This window comes from Electrophorus electricus, chromosome 11 (genome assembly GCF_041902795.1).
Source record: "Electrophorus electricus isolate QZ-2024a chromosome 11, ASM4190279v1, whole genome shotgun sequence".
Taxonomy (NCBI): domain Eukaryota; kingdom Metazoa; phylum Chordata; class Actinopteri; order Gymnotiformes; family Gymnotidae; genus Electrophorus; species Electrophorus electricus.
In genome coordinates, this window is record NC_137507.1 from 13,506,790 (window position 1) to 13,521,445 (window position 14,656).

Genomic DNA, 14,656 nt, shown 5'->3' on the forward strand with positions numbered 1-14,656 from the left:
TTGCAATGTCTTAGCATCTTAGAACATTGGATAAATGTCCAACTCAGACACACTTTACCATTGTGCATCCACTATGTTCACCTTTATTTTTGTTTTCTTTTGTACATTAAATAATTAATATAGTTGGCTTAGAAATGTGCTATTGATTTCTTTCATTCAGTGGTCCCAGAGTGCACCACACTAAAATATAACAGCTTTAAAAAAAACTTGTTCCAATGCTAACATTTGAGTTCATGTATTAAGAAAAAGAAGTCAGTTATATATTTTGCTCATTTATGTCTATTTTGAAAAGTTTTTTTGCATGTGCAAAAATAATTAACATCTATACGAAGTTTCCGTATATATTTATATCTAACAAAATAATTAAATATATCTAAATCCTAATAAGTTTAGCTAATTCACCGCATTCTGGAGATCAATAAAATACATGTCCTGGGTGTTTATGATTTATATTTTCATTATGACTATTATCAATGACAGCCTTTTCTCTTTATTTGTTTTATTTTTTTATAGACAGACCAAATAATTTTTGAAAGTGCTGAAAAAGATTCCATAGTATTAGAAAAGCTGCATAGTGAGGCATGTTTAAATACATAACATCAACTTTTTAGTGACTCTGAGAGCACAGACATAGGTTTGTACCTTCTCATCTAAAGAGTGGTAAAATTATGCTGTTGGCTGTAGTCCGTTTTACCTTTTACCAGTCCAATAATATTTGATATCATTGAATGTAATTTTTTCTCCTGCCTGCCCAGGCACAGAGCAGTGCTTTTATCAGACCCACCATGTTCTCTCAGGGTCCTCCATTTTGTTGTTTCAGCATTGCACTACAGCTCTGCCCCACCCTCACAAAATTATGTGCCTGCATACAAATTGATCCATGCATGTACTTTTTTCCATTACGCACTATTTTAGAAATGCATTAAAGACCCCAAATTTTGAGCTACTCCATGACATTCTATCACAATATATATTTAGACTACTGTAAAACACTCCTTGGGCTACAACACCTGCATTTCATTTAGTAAATTTTATTCAGTTTGGATATATACTATCACTTGTGTAATTTGAAGTAATTAGAGTACTCTATAAGAAGGAACCTTAAAAGAAATAGGAAAGTGTTCTAAGCTTTTTCTTTACTGTGAAAGCAGAAGTGAAAAAGTGTCAAGTTTATGTTGATATTAATTGTGCATATGTATGTCAGTTTTGTAACTCAAAACAGCAGCCATACAGCAGCATGTCATTGAAACAGCTGTATTTTTGGAATGTTAAGTTATTTACAGTTCATTTTCTAGTGTTTTTTTTAAATGTTTTTACAGTAGTCAAGGGATTTTCTTCTTTAAGCACCACCTATGTATGGTGTATGTGAATCAGTGCATCAGTGTGGGGATGTGTGGCAGTGTTTTAGTTGGGTAATGGCTATGACAGCAATATGAGATTTACATAAGTTTGAATTAAATTTATATTTCAATTAAAATTTTTAATCTAGGGTCTTTCATTATGTTTTAATAATTGTTACATTATATTCCCTTTTTCTTACTTTTGTAGAAATTTAATGGTACATTTATTAGACATACATTAGATATGCATTAGAATATATAAAATAATTATATATATATATATATATATATATATATATATATATATATATATATATATATATGTATAATTAAAATACCAGAATCCCCAAATTCTGCTGCTCAGATGATTAACAGTATAAATAATTTAATTACCTGCTCTAGACCCCCCATAATTAGAAAAATACATTTTATGAAGCGAGTAAATTGTAATCATCATTGGAACTAGTGTTTCAGAGTAGTTATTCAATATTTTTTTCCTATATTTTTTCAGTATAGCATTTGTTAAAACTGCAACTATATTTGGTGTTATTTATATTCAAGTTATTATGAATATTTAAGTTATTATTATTATTATTAATATTATTATTATTATGTGACTTTACAATAATCAGTTACTTTAAGTGTGTGTGGCAACAGTATGCATTTGCAGTGTGTGGCTCACGTCAGCTACAGCGAGGTGCAACAGTGTGCGCACTTCATTATGCGGCTGCTGACAGAAGTAGGAGGTCAGGGGCTTGCTCAGAGCGACAGTCCTACGGGGATCATTTTTTAATCCCTATTAGTCAGTGTTTTAGTGGTCTTTACCTACACAAAGCAAACAGCATGCTCTCTTTGAATGGGGGCCGGCCTGCTCTCAGCATAACACTTCTGACCTCGGGGTCAAGCCCTTTGTTCCTCTCTCTTCAGAGGCTGACCTCAGAGTTCACGGCCGTAATTGAGAAGTCTTGCAGACACGTGCGTGTGGGGGCCCAGGAGAGACCACCACTGTGGAGAGCTTGCTACTGCGTCGGGGCAACGGAGCAAAAGGTAGGTGAAACAGGTGCTTTTACCCCTAAACCATTTGATAAACATGTTTTGTGTTTTTTAGTAATGTTTACATTTTATCTAATGTCTTTATATGAATAATTCACTAGTACTAAATGTAGGAGTTCAAATTTTATTTGTAACCTTTATGAATTTGCAGTGCCCTAGCATATATATTTTCAGGGTTTTTTGTATTTTGCAGACTATTGTATTGAAACCCAAAGGGTTTAAACACAGCAGTGGTGCCGGTTGCTCTAGGCACCAATGTCATAACTCCTTGTATTACCCTCTCCTACCCATCTCATACTAGCCTTTACTGCTGTTGCTTAGATCAAACCGAGAGGCAAATAGAAAAACTGGAGTTGTTTTCATGCCAACTGCATGTGTCTGATTGGGTGTTAGTTTGTGTGGCACACCTGTGTGAAGCTGTGTATTTTTAATTAGTGCAGTTTTGGTTTCTGCTATTTTTCTCACTTTAAATAGACTATACGTGGCACAACAGGACCATGAAACTTAACAAACCTGTCACTCAACAAACTACTAATAAAATACTTTCATTATTGTTTGCATATGCATATGCTGTTCATTCATTTTCAAAATAACACAAAAATACTTAAAAAAAAAACTGATTTGAGCTTGCACATAAAGAAACACTTGTAGAACTAAAATATAAAGTAGCCTACAAGTATTATGAACTATACAGAAAGACACCCAACTGTTTCATTTTATTTTTTGTACAAAAACGTTTAAATTTTGCCGTTATGTTTTGTATAAACAGTGCATTATTTTTCTATGTCTGATATATGTGGTGTTTGGACTGAGTAGAGCATGTGGAGTAATGTATTGCGTGTGGCAGCCATTTTGTTTTGTGAAGGAAAGGAAGGACATTTTGCTCACTGCTGTCTAGCTACAGTGGCATTATTACCACAATGGACTTTAATTTATGCTGCTAAGGTGCCTTTGCTTTACTTTGCTTTGATTACATTTTTACATGACAAATGAATATAAGACTTTGGATTTAAGGATGACACCATGAACACCAGTTATGTTAGACATAAAACTATTATATGTAAAAGTTTGCAATTACTTGTTTCAAACTGATTGTCAGGTTAGTTGTTTAGTGCTTATCTGTGGTATACATAAATAAATCTGTTCTTAAAACAAACTATTGGATAATTCTATTTATGAAATGTAATAGATATGGGGTTAAGCTTTACCCCTTAGTACAAAAAAGCTTTTAAAACTGCAAAAGCTTTTTACAAATGATTTAGGTGGCAATGCAAGAAATAGCCCTGACGTTGTGCAGTAAAAGAGTTTGTTATGATTGGCATGTGATCAGCGGTGCCTTCAGTCCATCGGTCTTATGAACGATAGGCCTTATAGAGCCGCATACTGTTTGGAAGTTGGCAGCCAACCCAAAACCAAAATTGTATCCTCAAGTGAACTCACTAAAGTGTACAGCAGTGCACACATGCTAGGGCTGAGCTCCTTCCACACAGGTTAAATAGTAAACACACAGCAGATTAGAACAGAATCACACTGCCCCTGCCAGTGCTCATACAACAACATGATTCAAACAGAAGATTTTCTGGCATTTTCCTATATACACTGTAGCGTCTTTGAGATATTTAGCCGTTGCACCTGTGAAGCGCATATAACTCTGGCCAGTTTGGCGATTGGTAAAGAGACGTGGCGCGACATGACGTCAGAGCGTTCTAGTCCTTGCCAAAATAAGTGCGCCATCTGCTTTTGTTGCTCCACAAAATGATTTTTAAAAAATCTAATTTAAAAAAGGAAAGAAATGCTTACTTTTTTTTTCAACCATTCAGTGTCCTGTGGCCCAGATCTGGTGTCGAGGCAAATGTGCGGCGCGTGGTGTGTGCCCGAGCCGCTGGCATGCATGACCCGCACTGGAGCATGCGGCAGGAGGGGAGAGAGCTCAGAGAGGAGAGCCCGGTCTAGGGCGAGGGAGAGCCTGGGCACCTCAGCCTCTCTCCATCCCTCCTCCGTTCTGGCGAGGAGTCTGTGTTTCTCTGAGATTTTCTGCTTCTAAGTGCACGCATGCATGTGTGTGTGCACGAGAGGGAGAAGAAGAGGGAGAGGGGCAACAGCGTCCTCGGTGCGTCCACGCTGGGTGGACGTGACGCAGGCCTTTGTCATGGTGATAACTGCTCTGCGAGCAGAGCCCCGTCAGCTAAACACTGCAAAGCATTAAAAGCAGCAGATCTCCCTGTGTGTACTGGAACACAGACAGAGCAATCTATCCTGCGTGCAGGCTCCTGCAAATGTGCGCTCCTCTCTCTGGCTGCTGTTTTCCCAGGGACACAATGCCAAACTTTTAATCTTCACTGTTTTTCTAATGAAGGAGACTAAGGTGGCTATGGATAATGTTGTTTAGTTCTGTCTGTTTGTTTTCTTTTTTCACTGATTTAATTTACAGTCTAAAAAACTTGGAAAACAAACAACCAGAGATATTTGTATATGTTTTCCTGAGGTTCTGCTCATACGTGCTTGTGTGTATGTGTTTGTGCTTGTGTTTTGTGCAATGGCATTGGGAATTGTCACAAAATTATTGACAATATTAGGACTTTTTTATTGCTTCATTAGCACATGGCACACATTAGAATAAATCCACAGGGCCAGAAGGCAGCGTTCTCGTCTCAGTTAAATCCTTGTTAATGTGTTAGAGAGAAGAGAAGAAAGAATGTCGCAGTGGAGAATGTGTCTGGGTTAATACCACAGCCACAAAAACCCCTCCTCTCTTCCTCTGGGAAACATTTCTCAACCATGGGCAAAGTGTCAGGTAGGCTATGCCATAGCTGTTGCACGATTGCTCTGTGTGTATTGGGGTGTGTGTGTGTGTTTACGCATGTGTGTGCCTGGGATTGTGACGTCACAACAGAAGAGTTCTCCCTGCAAATCACAGCAGCTGTTTCACCTCGAGCTCGTAGCGCGTCTATGAGCTCCTCGCTGGTCACAGTACTGCGTGAGGGAACAGTGAGCCATGACAGGCATATAGACTGACAGATAAGTTCTGCAGGTACTGGAGCCCAAACAGCGAAGGCCGCACAGCACCATCCTGGTTCCATCGCTAGCATTTTTCACGGGTTGATATTTAGAGTTTCTCTCGGCTCATTATTTCCCCCTTTTGCAGTGGACTCGACCATCGCTCGTCTAAGAATGATTCAAGCCGTGTGTTTTTCTGTATGTGCCTTTTACGTGAGTGGGTAGATCTATTCTGTTATAGTACTAATTACATATATGCAGGGGAAACATTTAAATAATCAGCTTATTTTTCATTTCGCACGAGCGAATGTGCAAGTGTCAAATGCAATGAAATAGTTTAACGTGTGTGTGTGTGTGTGTGTGTGTGTGTGTGTGTGTGTGTGTGTGTGTGAGTAGTCCTTGGGAGAACTGGAGTCTGTGTCACCCTTTTCTCCACCCTTTTTACCCCTCCCTCCTCATGTTGTCATTCTCTCTCTGGTTTTCTCTCATACTCACTGGCTGTGGTGAAGAGTAAAAAAAGCTGCTTTCCTTGTGTTCTCTGCAGCTCCCTTATTTCATCATCCCCTTCTCCTTCACTCCTCTCTTACTTCCTCTCTTCCCTCCACCACAGTCTGTTTCTCCCTCTTCCTCACTGCCTGTCTCTGTCTCTCCCTTTCTCTCTCTAGCTCTCTGACACACTCTCTCTCGCTCTCTCTTTTTCTCTCACTTCTTCAGATATGTGAGTGGTAGAAGAGCCTGCAGATAAAACAGAAAAAGGCGTCTGCTGCTCTTTCTACAGAAAGGCCCTCCCCTCTAGGCAGCCTGGGCCGGGAGAAGGAGGGTTTGTTATTACACTGGATTTTAACCCTCTTCCTCCAGCCATTCTTGAAAACTAGTTTCTTCACAAAGAAATTACTTACTGTGTTTTTTGTTTAGTTTTGTTTCTTTTAATGATGAACTGTGTCTGTATAGTATATATGCAATGAGTGTGGAGCTGTTTCCATATTCAGAAATTATCTGAATTTCTGAAACAAAAGATATGGATTTGAATATTTAATTTAATATATATTTAATATTTAATGTGAGTGAGGGTGTGAGGAATTTATTCTGAATGTACTTAATTTAATTGTGGTAGACATGAATTTTACATTTTAAATTAGATTTTGTTCAGATTTCAGCAATTTAAAGTCTGAACGTTTAAACTTGAAGTTCTGAGAAGTTGAACTTGAAGTTCTTAAGCTCCCAAATTAAATTTCTAAAGGCAAAAAGGACCAATAACAAGAGTTGTGCATAACTGAAAACAGCAGGGCATCCAGTATCATTATCCACAGCACAGCCAACATGTCAAGGTGATTTCACAATGGATAGGAAGTCCAGCCTCTGTTTTTTAATTGCAGTTTCCAACTTGGCAGGCCTAGGACTGCAGATTATTTTCATTATAATATTATATAATATAGTCATCCCTATCTTGATGCAATGAGAATAAATGTGAGCTCAAGTGGCCATTTGGTGATTATTATCAGGACTATTATTGACTGATTAGTTATTATACTTCTTTGATGCCTGAAGGGAATGTCTCTTTTAGCCCATCATAGACTTTTGTAGAAGCCTTGCAGTATAGACTGTCAGCCATTTATATAGTTCATGAAAGGTATTTGATTTTGTGGTTAGCATGATACATTAGCCTGGTTATAGGTTGTAGAACTGCTTGTTGCATAAATGTAACATGTGAAGGTCTAAGGGACATAAAAAGATATTTTGTATTTTGTATTCTTAGCCCTGGGTAACAGTAGTCGTTTACACTTACTAAAAAAGTTGCAGTTTCTTATGTGCTCTTCTTTTATGGGTTATTCAGTAATCTCATATAAATTACTCTGTGGGCTGCCATACCTTTACAGGAGCACATGTGGATAATTAATTTTTTTCATGACTACTTTATTAAACAGTTAACAAAATATTTAAAAATTGTAAAAATTGGACATAATTACAAATACTTTTAAAATGTTAACGCAATTTGATAAATTGGACATTTTTGTTCTATCTAGGATATATTTTGTATTTGATTCTGTCAGAGTATAATGGCAAAAGGTGTAATGTTACCATCATAAGCTATCATCAACTTTGTAAAGCTGCTGGAATCACTTTTTAAGAACACCACTAATATTATTACAACCTAATAGCTCTCACTAAAATACATGCCATTGTGGGGAGGGAGGGGGGGGGGGTCATGGGCAGCACACTGAAAGGTTGATTAAGGGAGGGGCTTTAGAGAAATACTTGGATGGGAGACTTGGAGTTTAAGGGAGGAGGCAGACTCCTTTGGATGGAGGGCATGGAGTTTAAAGGAGGAGGAAGATTCCTTTGGATGAAGGGTGTGGAGTTTAAGGGAGGAGGTGGTCTCCCTTGGATGGAGGTTTTGTAGTTTAAGGCAGGAGGAGGACTACTCTGGATGGAGGGCGTGGAGTTTAAGGCAGGAGGATGACTCCTTTGGTGGCTTTGTATGAAGTTGGCAAGAACTGTGAGCATTGCAGTAGGCAGCCTTAATACTATAGAAACTTCCAAACAATTTAAAATAACATCTAATAAGCACTAAAAATAAATGATGAGGATACTAGCTAGCTAATTAGCTAACTGCTAATTTGGTAAATTGCAGTTAATTAGTGGCCAATGTATGTTTGCTAATATATAGGTGAATACCTTCCACCACCTTCATCACTAAAGAAAGGCAAATAGGGCAAGATCATTGATTTCAATTACTAGCAGATATACTGATGATTTAATTAGCTGACCAGTATTGCTTAGTAACAGTATTGCTTAGCAACTTTTTTGCATTGTTCATAAACGTTTTGAACTGAATTAACAGAAATGTTTAACCCAGTATATTTGTAATACGTTAATAGCATCAAAGTAATTGAAAGGCTTGCGCACACCTTTTGGCACTTATGACTCAGGCACATATTTGGCTGTATGCGCATATTGACAGTACGTTTTGAACAGGTTGCAATTATATACTAGCTACTATGATGTAGTCTAGAGGTCTTTTGGGATTGGAGGCGAGTGTTTTACAGCCGAGATCCCTTATTTTTCTCTGAGATCCTGAGCTCATGACCTTTGTCCTTTCTCATTTCAAACTAAATTTTATAATGAATGAAATGACTTAAAAAGTTTTGAATGACTTGAAAAATTTTGTGTTGGATGAAATTCCTTCCTAATGTTTGGAAAAATAAAATTCAGTTTAATTTAACACTTTAATTCAGATTAATTATGTTCAAAAAATTATTATTGTTCAATTATTGATACATACATATTTTGACGTTTGTATTCAGATTCTGTTTCTTTTTTACTCCCAATGGAAAAGTGATTTCTCTCTGTCTTGCTCCTTTACACAAACCTGATTTTCACCTCCTGGTTGTATTTAGCTTAGATCTGGTGTGCAGGTGTTTGTGGCTGTTGCTCAGGTTTCTCCGATGGTCGGTAATAGTGCTGAGGTTTGAAAATGGCTGTGTTCTTCTAGCTTGTTGCATGTCTCAGAGTAAGGAAATGCCAATAGCTCTATTGCTGAAGCACCGCCCTCTCTCTCTCTCATGCGCGCGTTCTCTTTCGCCCTCCCTCTCCTCTCTCATGCGCACACATACAGTGCTTCTTTCACACTCTTCTCTCTCTCTGAAAGGAGAGCAGGAGGGCGGTGCACTGGTGGAGCTTTTTTCTGGGACAGGTGCCAATTCCAAACAAAAGACATAAAAAGGCAATGAGTGAGAGATGCCTCCATCGAAAGAAATATGTTGCATGTTGAAACGAATGAGCAGATTTGTGGTGACCGTGTGTACGTGTGCACGTGTGTTTGCAGTTGTGTGTTTATTCAGCTGGATGTAGAAGTGGACCTTCAGCATGCCGCGGACGAGGAAGTAAGCTAGCGCGTGAACTGTGATTTGGAATACTTTTCCTCCGTCTCCCCTACTCTCTGTCTCTCTCCTCTTGCGCTCTCCGTCCACTGAAGGCATTTGAGGCACAGGGGGTGTGGAGGAGGGTTGAAAGGGGGAGGGGGCTCGGTTTTCAGCCTGCTGAATTATTCATAGGCATGGGCCAATGCTGCAAGCGGACTGGCTGGATCATTAGCATGCAGCGGACATTCTATTTGTCTGTTTGCTAACATTCCCCATTCAAAGACTTGTTAACTGCCAGACGGGCCGACACACGCGCCTCCCAGGCAAACCTCATGGCCTCGTATTGTGGCAGAGGCCTGGTAGTCCCAGGCCAGGGGTGGGGACAGGCATGTGGCCCAGTGCTGGGGGCTACAGCTGGGGCAGAGCGCCTGGCTCGACCCCCTCTGGCCTGTCTTCTCCAGTACTCACACTGGATCTGGAGAGCTCACTGCCTGTGCTCTTACACTCTCTCACTCTCTGTCTCTTTCTTTCTCTGTCTCTGTCTCTCTCTCTGTCTCTCTCTTCGTCAACGCAGGACATCGGTACCAGTCTGGAACGCGTCTGTCTACTCATGCTTTCTTCCTTTGTGTGGTAAGTTATTTATCTTCATGAGTTTTGTGTAATTTTTGTGTCAGTTTTGTTTGCATAATTGTATTGTGGGGGGTCTGTTTGATTTCATGGATTTAGATTTAATTCAAATGTGTGCTTATTTTTTTTGTCATGGGATGTGTTTTAGATTATGTTTCTATTAGTAATTGATCACCATGGTTTTAGTAATTAGTATTTGAAAATTTGCTTCGTCAACATGAAAACTGCACAGGAACATGTAAAATAAAATTAAAATCTTCTGCTATATAAATTGTTCATTATGAAAGGCCTCTTTAAAGAGTAGTATGCCAACCTCATAGCTATTCAGTCACTTTGAATAATAAACTTTACCCAGTTTAATAGAGGAGTGTAGATCATCCATCTTTGCAGGTTCATTTGTTTTTCAATTGCTCAGAATAAGACTGAGGAGATTGTGTTTACAGGAGCATACTAATCCTCATTGCAGCATTGTGTCAGGCTAAACCTTGCTTACAACCACATTTTTAGTAGGCGTACCTTTCGTTTCATAAGGCAGCCATGAGTACAGGATTTGCTTGCTAGAACACCTTGCAGTCTGCCTGTTTCCTGGCTGACTCTGGGAATGGTTTAATGTGCTGGGCCTAGTGTTTTTGATTACCACAAAATCCTGAATTACAGTGTAATATATGTTCTTGTCCATTCTTTACTTCTTCTTTTTCGTCTTTTTATTCGTATTATTTTAATGTTTTTCATATTCGCACAAGATAGACAAACAGTGGCCCGCATTCACATACACACACAGAAATAGATGCCGTCTGTAAATGTTTTAGTTGTTATTGTTAATAACATTAATGTTAATAATATGATCACACTAACTTTTAGTGATACAGTTCTCAGTCATGCTAGTGTAATGTTCCTTCCCTCAGCATTATGGACATGTGAGAGGATTTTACAGCATATCAAAAAATTATTATAAATACCGGCTGTTAGACACAAATAAAAAAATTTGACCAGGGTAATAAGATTGATAGGTTTTTAAAATTATATTTGTATTGTTATGTTTAAAAATTGTATTATTTATTTTTTCTTTTCTTTCTTTCTTTATTTATTCAATTGATTTCCAGTGCATTTTTTACGTTCAGTAAATTGCATCAGCAATATTTATGTAAAGGTTATATGGTTTAATTTAATCAGTGATTTAAAACAGTGTGTTTTCAGCTTTTTTCCAGAATTACTTATATTTATTTACGCAGTCATTTAATTGCGTATTGATAGACTTTTTAATTTTCTTTGAATCGTCTTCAAAAAGAAATCAATTGTAAGGTAGGTGATTATTTTTAGGATAATTTTGGTAAGGAATGCCAGAGATGATAAAAATAGCATCAAACACACACACACACACACACACACACATAGACATGCATCTACACACACACACACACACACAAACACATAAATACACAGACATCTCTTAAAGACCTCAAAATTCATTGCTTCACGTTTTTTCAGAAACCACAGTCACTCAAAATTACAGATACACGGTGCTGCAACTGACAATGAAATGCTTAATTTTGTCAATGCAGTTAAATAAAAAATAGTAATAAGCAAGTAGTTAAGCGGGCCTGTTTCACCTGGCTGGGTTTATGATTGTCAGTTTAGTGCCAGACAAGCGGCAGATTAAACTCTGAGAGAGGGCTTGTGAAGTGTTTTTCACAGAAGTGGCATACTGGGTTGGCATTGAACCCTCCTCAGGCTACCCATTTTTTGTGTAGTGAATGAAGCATTCCATAGATGGAGCATGGTGTAACCACCGAGCAGGTGGCATCATCTAAAAGGGGAGAGGGGGTTGGGACTTCTGCTTGAGGTTAAACTTAACCCTCGATCATTTGGAATATATTATAGTACATATACCAAGGATGGAGATGTGTGAACAATGCAAATGATTGTTTTCCTGTTTACCTGTTATTCTGTTTAATATGCCTACTATATCTGCAAAAGGGATAAAAATGTGCTTTTGGGCTATATGAAATTTGAACATATTTAAATATGTCTGTTTCAGAGCTTTCCAGAATAGAAATGCCTGAATGTCAGTGCAGTAATGCATTCTTAACCACATCAGAAGGCAGTATCCATGTGTGTGAAAACTCCTTTAGTGTCACGTATAGGCATACACTCTCTCACACACCTTCACTGTCACGTATAGCCACACACTCTCTCACACACCTAGACACACTTGCTGCCATGTGCTCCCACAAGGGAACCCTAATTCAGCCCTGAATAGAGTTCCCACGCCTTTAGTGTGTGTGTGTGTGTGTGTGTGTGTGTGTGTGTGTGTGTGTGTGTGTGTGTGTGTGTGTGTGTGTGAAGTATGAGGCTGAAGGGTTTAGATCCCCTCCCCCTATAGACACTCATACATACCCAGTCTAGACTGAAGATGTCTCTTGTATTCAGGGCAGAATCCAAGCCACTTACATGCTGGGAATGTACAAAACTGATGAATTTAAACTTGACATTTAACTGCAGCTGACAACAACCCAAGCTTACAAACAATTATTTATAGAAATTTTGATTGTCAGACAGACCTGAAATATAGATGGATAGTTAAAGTATAAACGTAAATAATTGTAATTACGGCTTATTTTTAATTTATTGTGTTTATTTTGAAATTTATTGGCTATTTGTAGTGAATATAATTGTCAATTCAAGAGTGTGTTCGTGTGTATGCGCGCGTGTGTGTACATATATTCACTTACTAGCAAATACACTGCGTATATTTTTGTGTGTTGATGCATTGTTGTAAACTGTGTGCCTGTGTATGTGTGTGCTTGGATACATGTATCTCGTATATTATTGTTAATGATAAAGTTGAACTGAATGAAATCGAGTTATTTTAATTTCGGTTGTCTGTGTGTGTGTGTGTGTGTGTGTGTGTGTGTGTGTGTGTGTGTGTGTGTGTGTGTGTGTGTGTGTGTGCGCGTGTGCATGTGTGCGCGCACATGCATACTTAGGTGTGAAAGTGTGTGATTGAGATTGCAATGCATACTTAGGTGTGAAAGAATGTTGATTAACATAGCAATTGTCTCAAGCCCTTGAACACAGTAATTTAGTTTTCATTTGCACAGTTATGTTATCATTAAACTCAGAAATCCAGAAAATAAAGAAATACAGAAGTAAAAAGTAATGATTAAAATATTCATAAAGTTTTCAGTGATTTACAGTAAGTCAACTGTAATTTGTTCTTTTGGCTTTGTGTACACACACACACACACACACACACACACACAAAACTAAATAAATAGGACCAGTGTTTTATATATATATATATATATATATATATATATATATATATATATATATATATATATATATATATATATATATATATATATATATAGAGAGAGAGAGAGAGAGAGAGAGAGTTTACTCTGTGTGTGTGTGTGTGTGTGTGTGTGTGTGTGTGTGTGTTCTTTATTATTTGAATAATAAAGAGAATTTGAATATCTCATTTCGGAGACAAAAGTTGGCATGCTTCACAGTAAACTTTGATTTGAAGTTATTGTTTCCATAATGCATTATATAAAAACAGTTTACACAGTATAACAATACTGTAGTGTAAGATCAGGGAAATTTATTCATATAATTTAGTCATATGAATTTTTATAAAAGAAAAATAATGAATGTTATGCTTTTATCTGTTTCATCTTGATGCCAGATTCAATATTTATTGATAATTTTATTACAAATTGTTTGTCAATGATTTCGCTGTTGTATTTCATTTCGGAACTCTGGTGGCGGGTAGTATTATGAGTCTAAGCATGCAATGCCGTCGCCAGTGTTTAATTTGCAGTGTCAGCACTAGAAATGCTACAGAGACACTTGAGGGTCTAGGCTAGATTTATCTCCTGAAGTGATGATAGTGGGTTGTAGATGTGATTGACGTATGACAAAAGGCCTGTTGGAGCAAAGTAATTGTTAGCTTATAAAATCATGCTATGTTATGACTTCTCTTACAACAGAAACTCATGCACTTTTTTATTTAATGGATAAGTTGTTTTTAGAACTAAATTGGATAAATTGGTTGTTAACATCAATAGGTCTAATGTGAAAAGAAATATGTTTCTAGATTAATAATGACTAAGCTCAGCTTGTCTGAAATAAGTGAATTAAAGAAGGGCGCGCTTCCTTTGTGCTGTGGTAAAATACATCATGCCTACAGCAGCAGCACAAAAAGAATCAATTCATTAAACATTTAGGACTTTTGTTGTGTATGCGAATGTATTTGGAAGTCTGTTTTACACAAGTGCGTTTGTATTCAGTTTTTTTTTCCTCCTTCCCTGAATTTGTCTATATTATTACGGTTTGGGAGTGAACTTTGAGATTACGTCTGAGTCTCTTCTCTGTGGTAATCAAGAGCATAATAGTACTCACTAATCTAGCCTGACTGCATTTGGGTATGTGCAATGTTCATTACATGAATCAAAGTTGAAGGATCTTTTGTCCTCAAGCAAATCTAACACCCTCATTTTTAATTGGGTGACTGTGTGAATGGACAATATTCAAATAACGCTGGTGTGTTAGTGTAGATTTATTGCTGGAATATTCCAGCGGGCAATGTTCACTGCTCTCCATCAGTAGCTAGGAGAATATCTTTGTAATGAGAGGTATTAAATAGTTCTTATTAAAGAATGTCACTGGGACCAGGTTCCCCACTCCCACTCTGTTACAGAAATCAGTTACATGAAAAAGTGAAAGTGACTCCAGCACCCAAAGGTCAAATGGGGATTAAGGGAAACGGGA

General features: G+C 37.7%; 1 long non-coding RNA gene across 3 annotated transcripts in view; it reads left to right on the forward strand.

Moving 5' to 3' along the window:
- Positions 1 to 13,137, forward strand: part of LOC113591545 (uncharacterized) — a 28,291-nt gene extending 15,154 nt beyond the window's left edge. Inside the window, exons 6-7 of one of the 3 annotated variants that reach the window (XR_014126171.1) lie at positions 2,268 to 9,883; positions 11,919 to 13,137. This is a non-coding gene — a long non-coding RNA (uncharacterized LOC113591545). Of the gene's footprint in view, positions 1 to 2,267 lie in introns of all 3 variants that reach the window. The other 2 variants (XR_014126172.1, XR_014126170.1) reach the window with 2 other exon arrangements.
- The last annotated feature ends 1,519 nt before the right edge of the window (positions 13,138 to 14,656 follow it).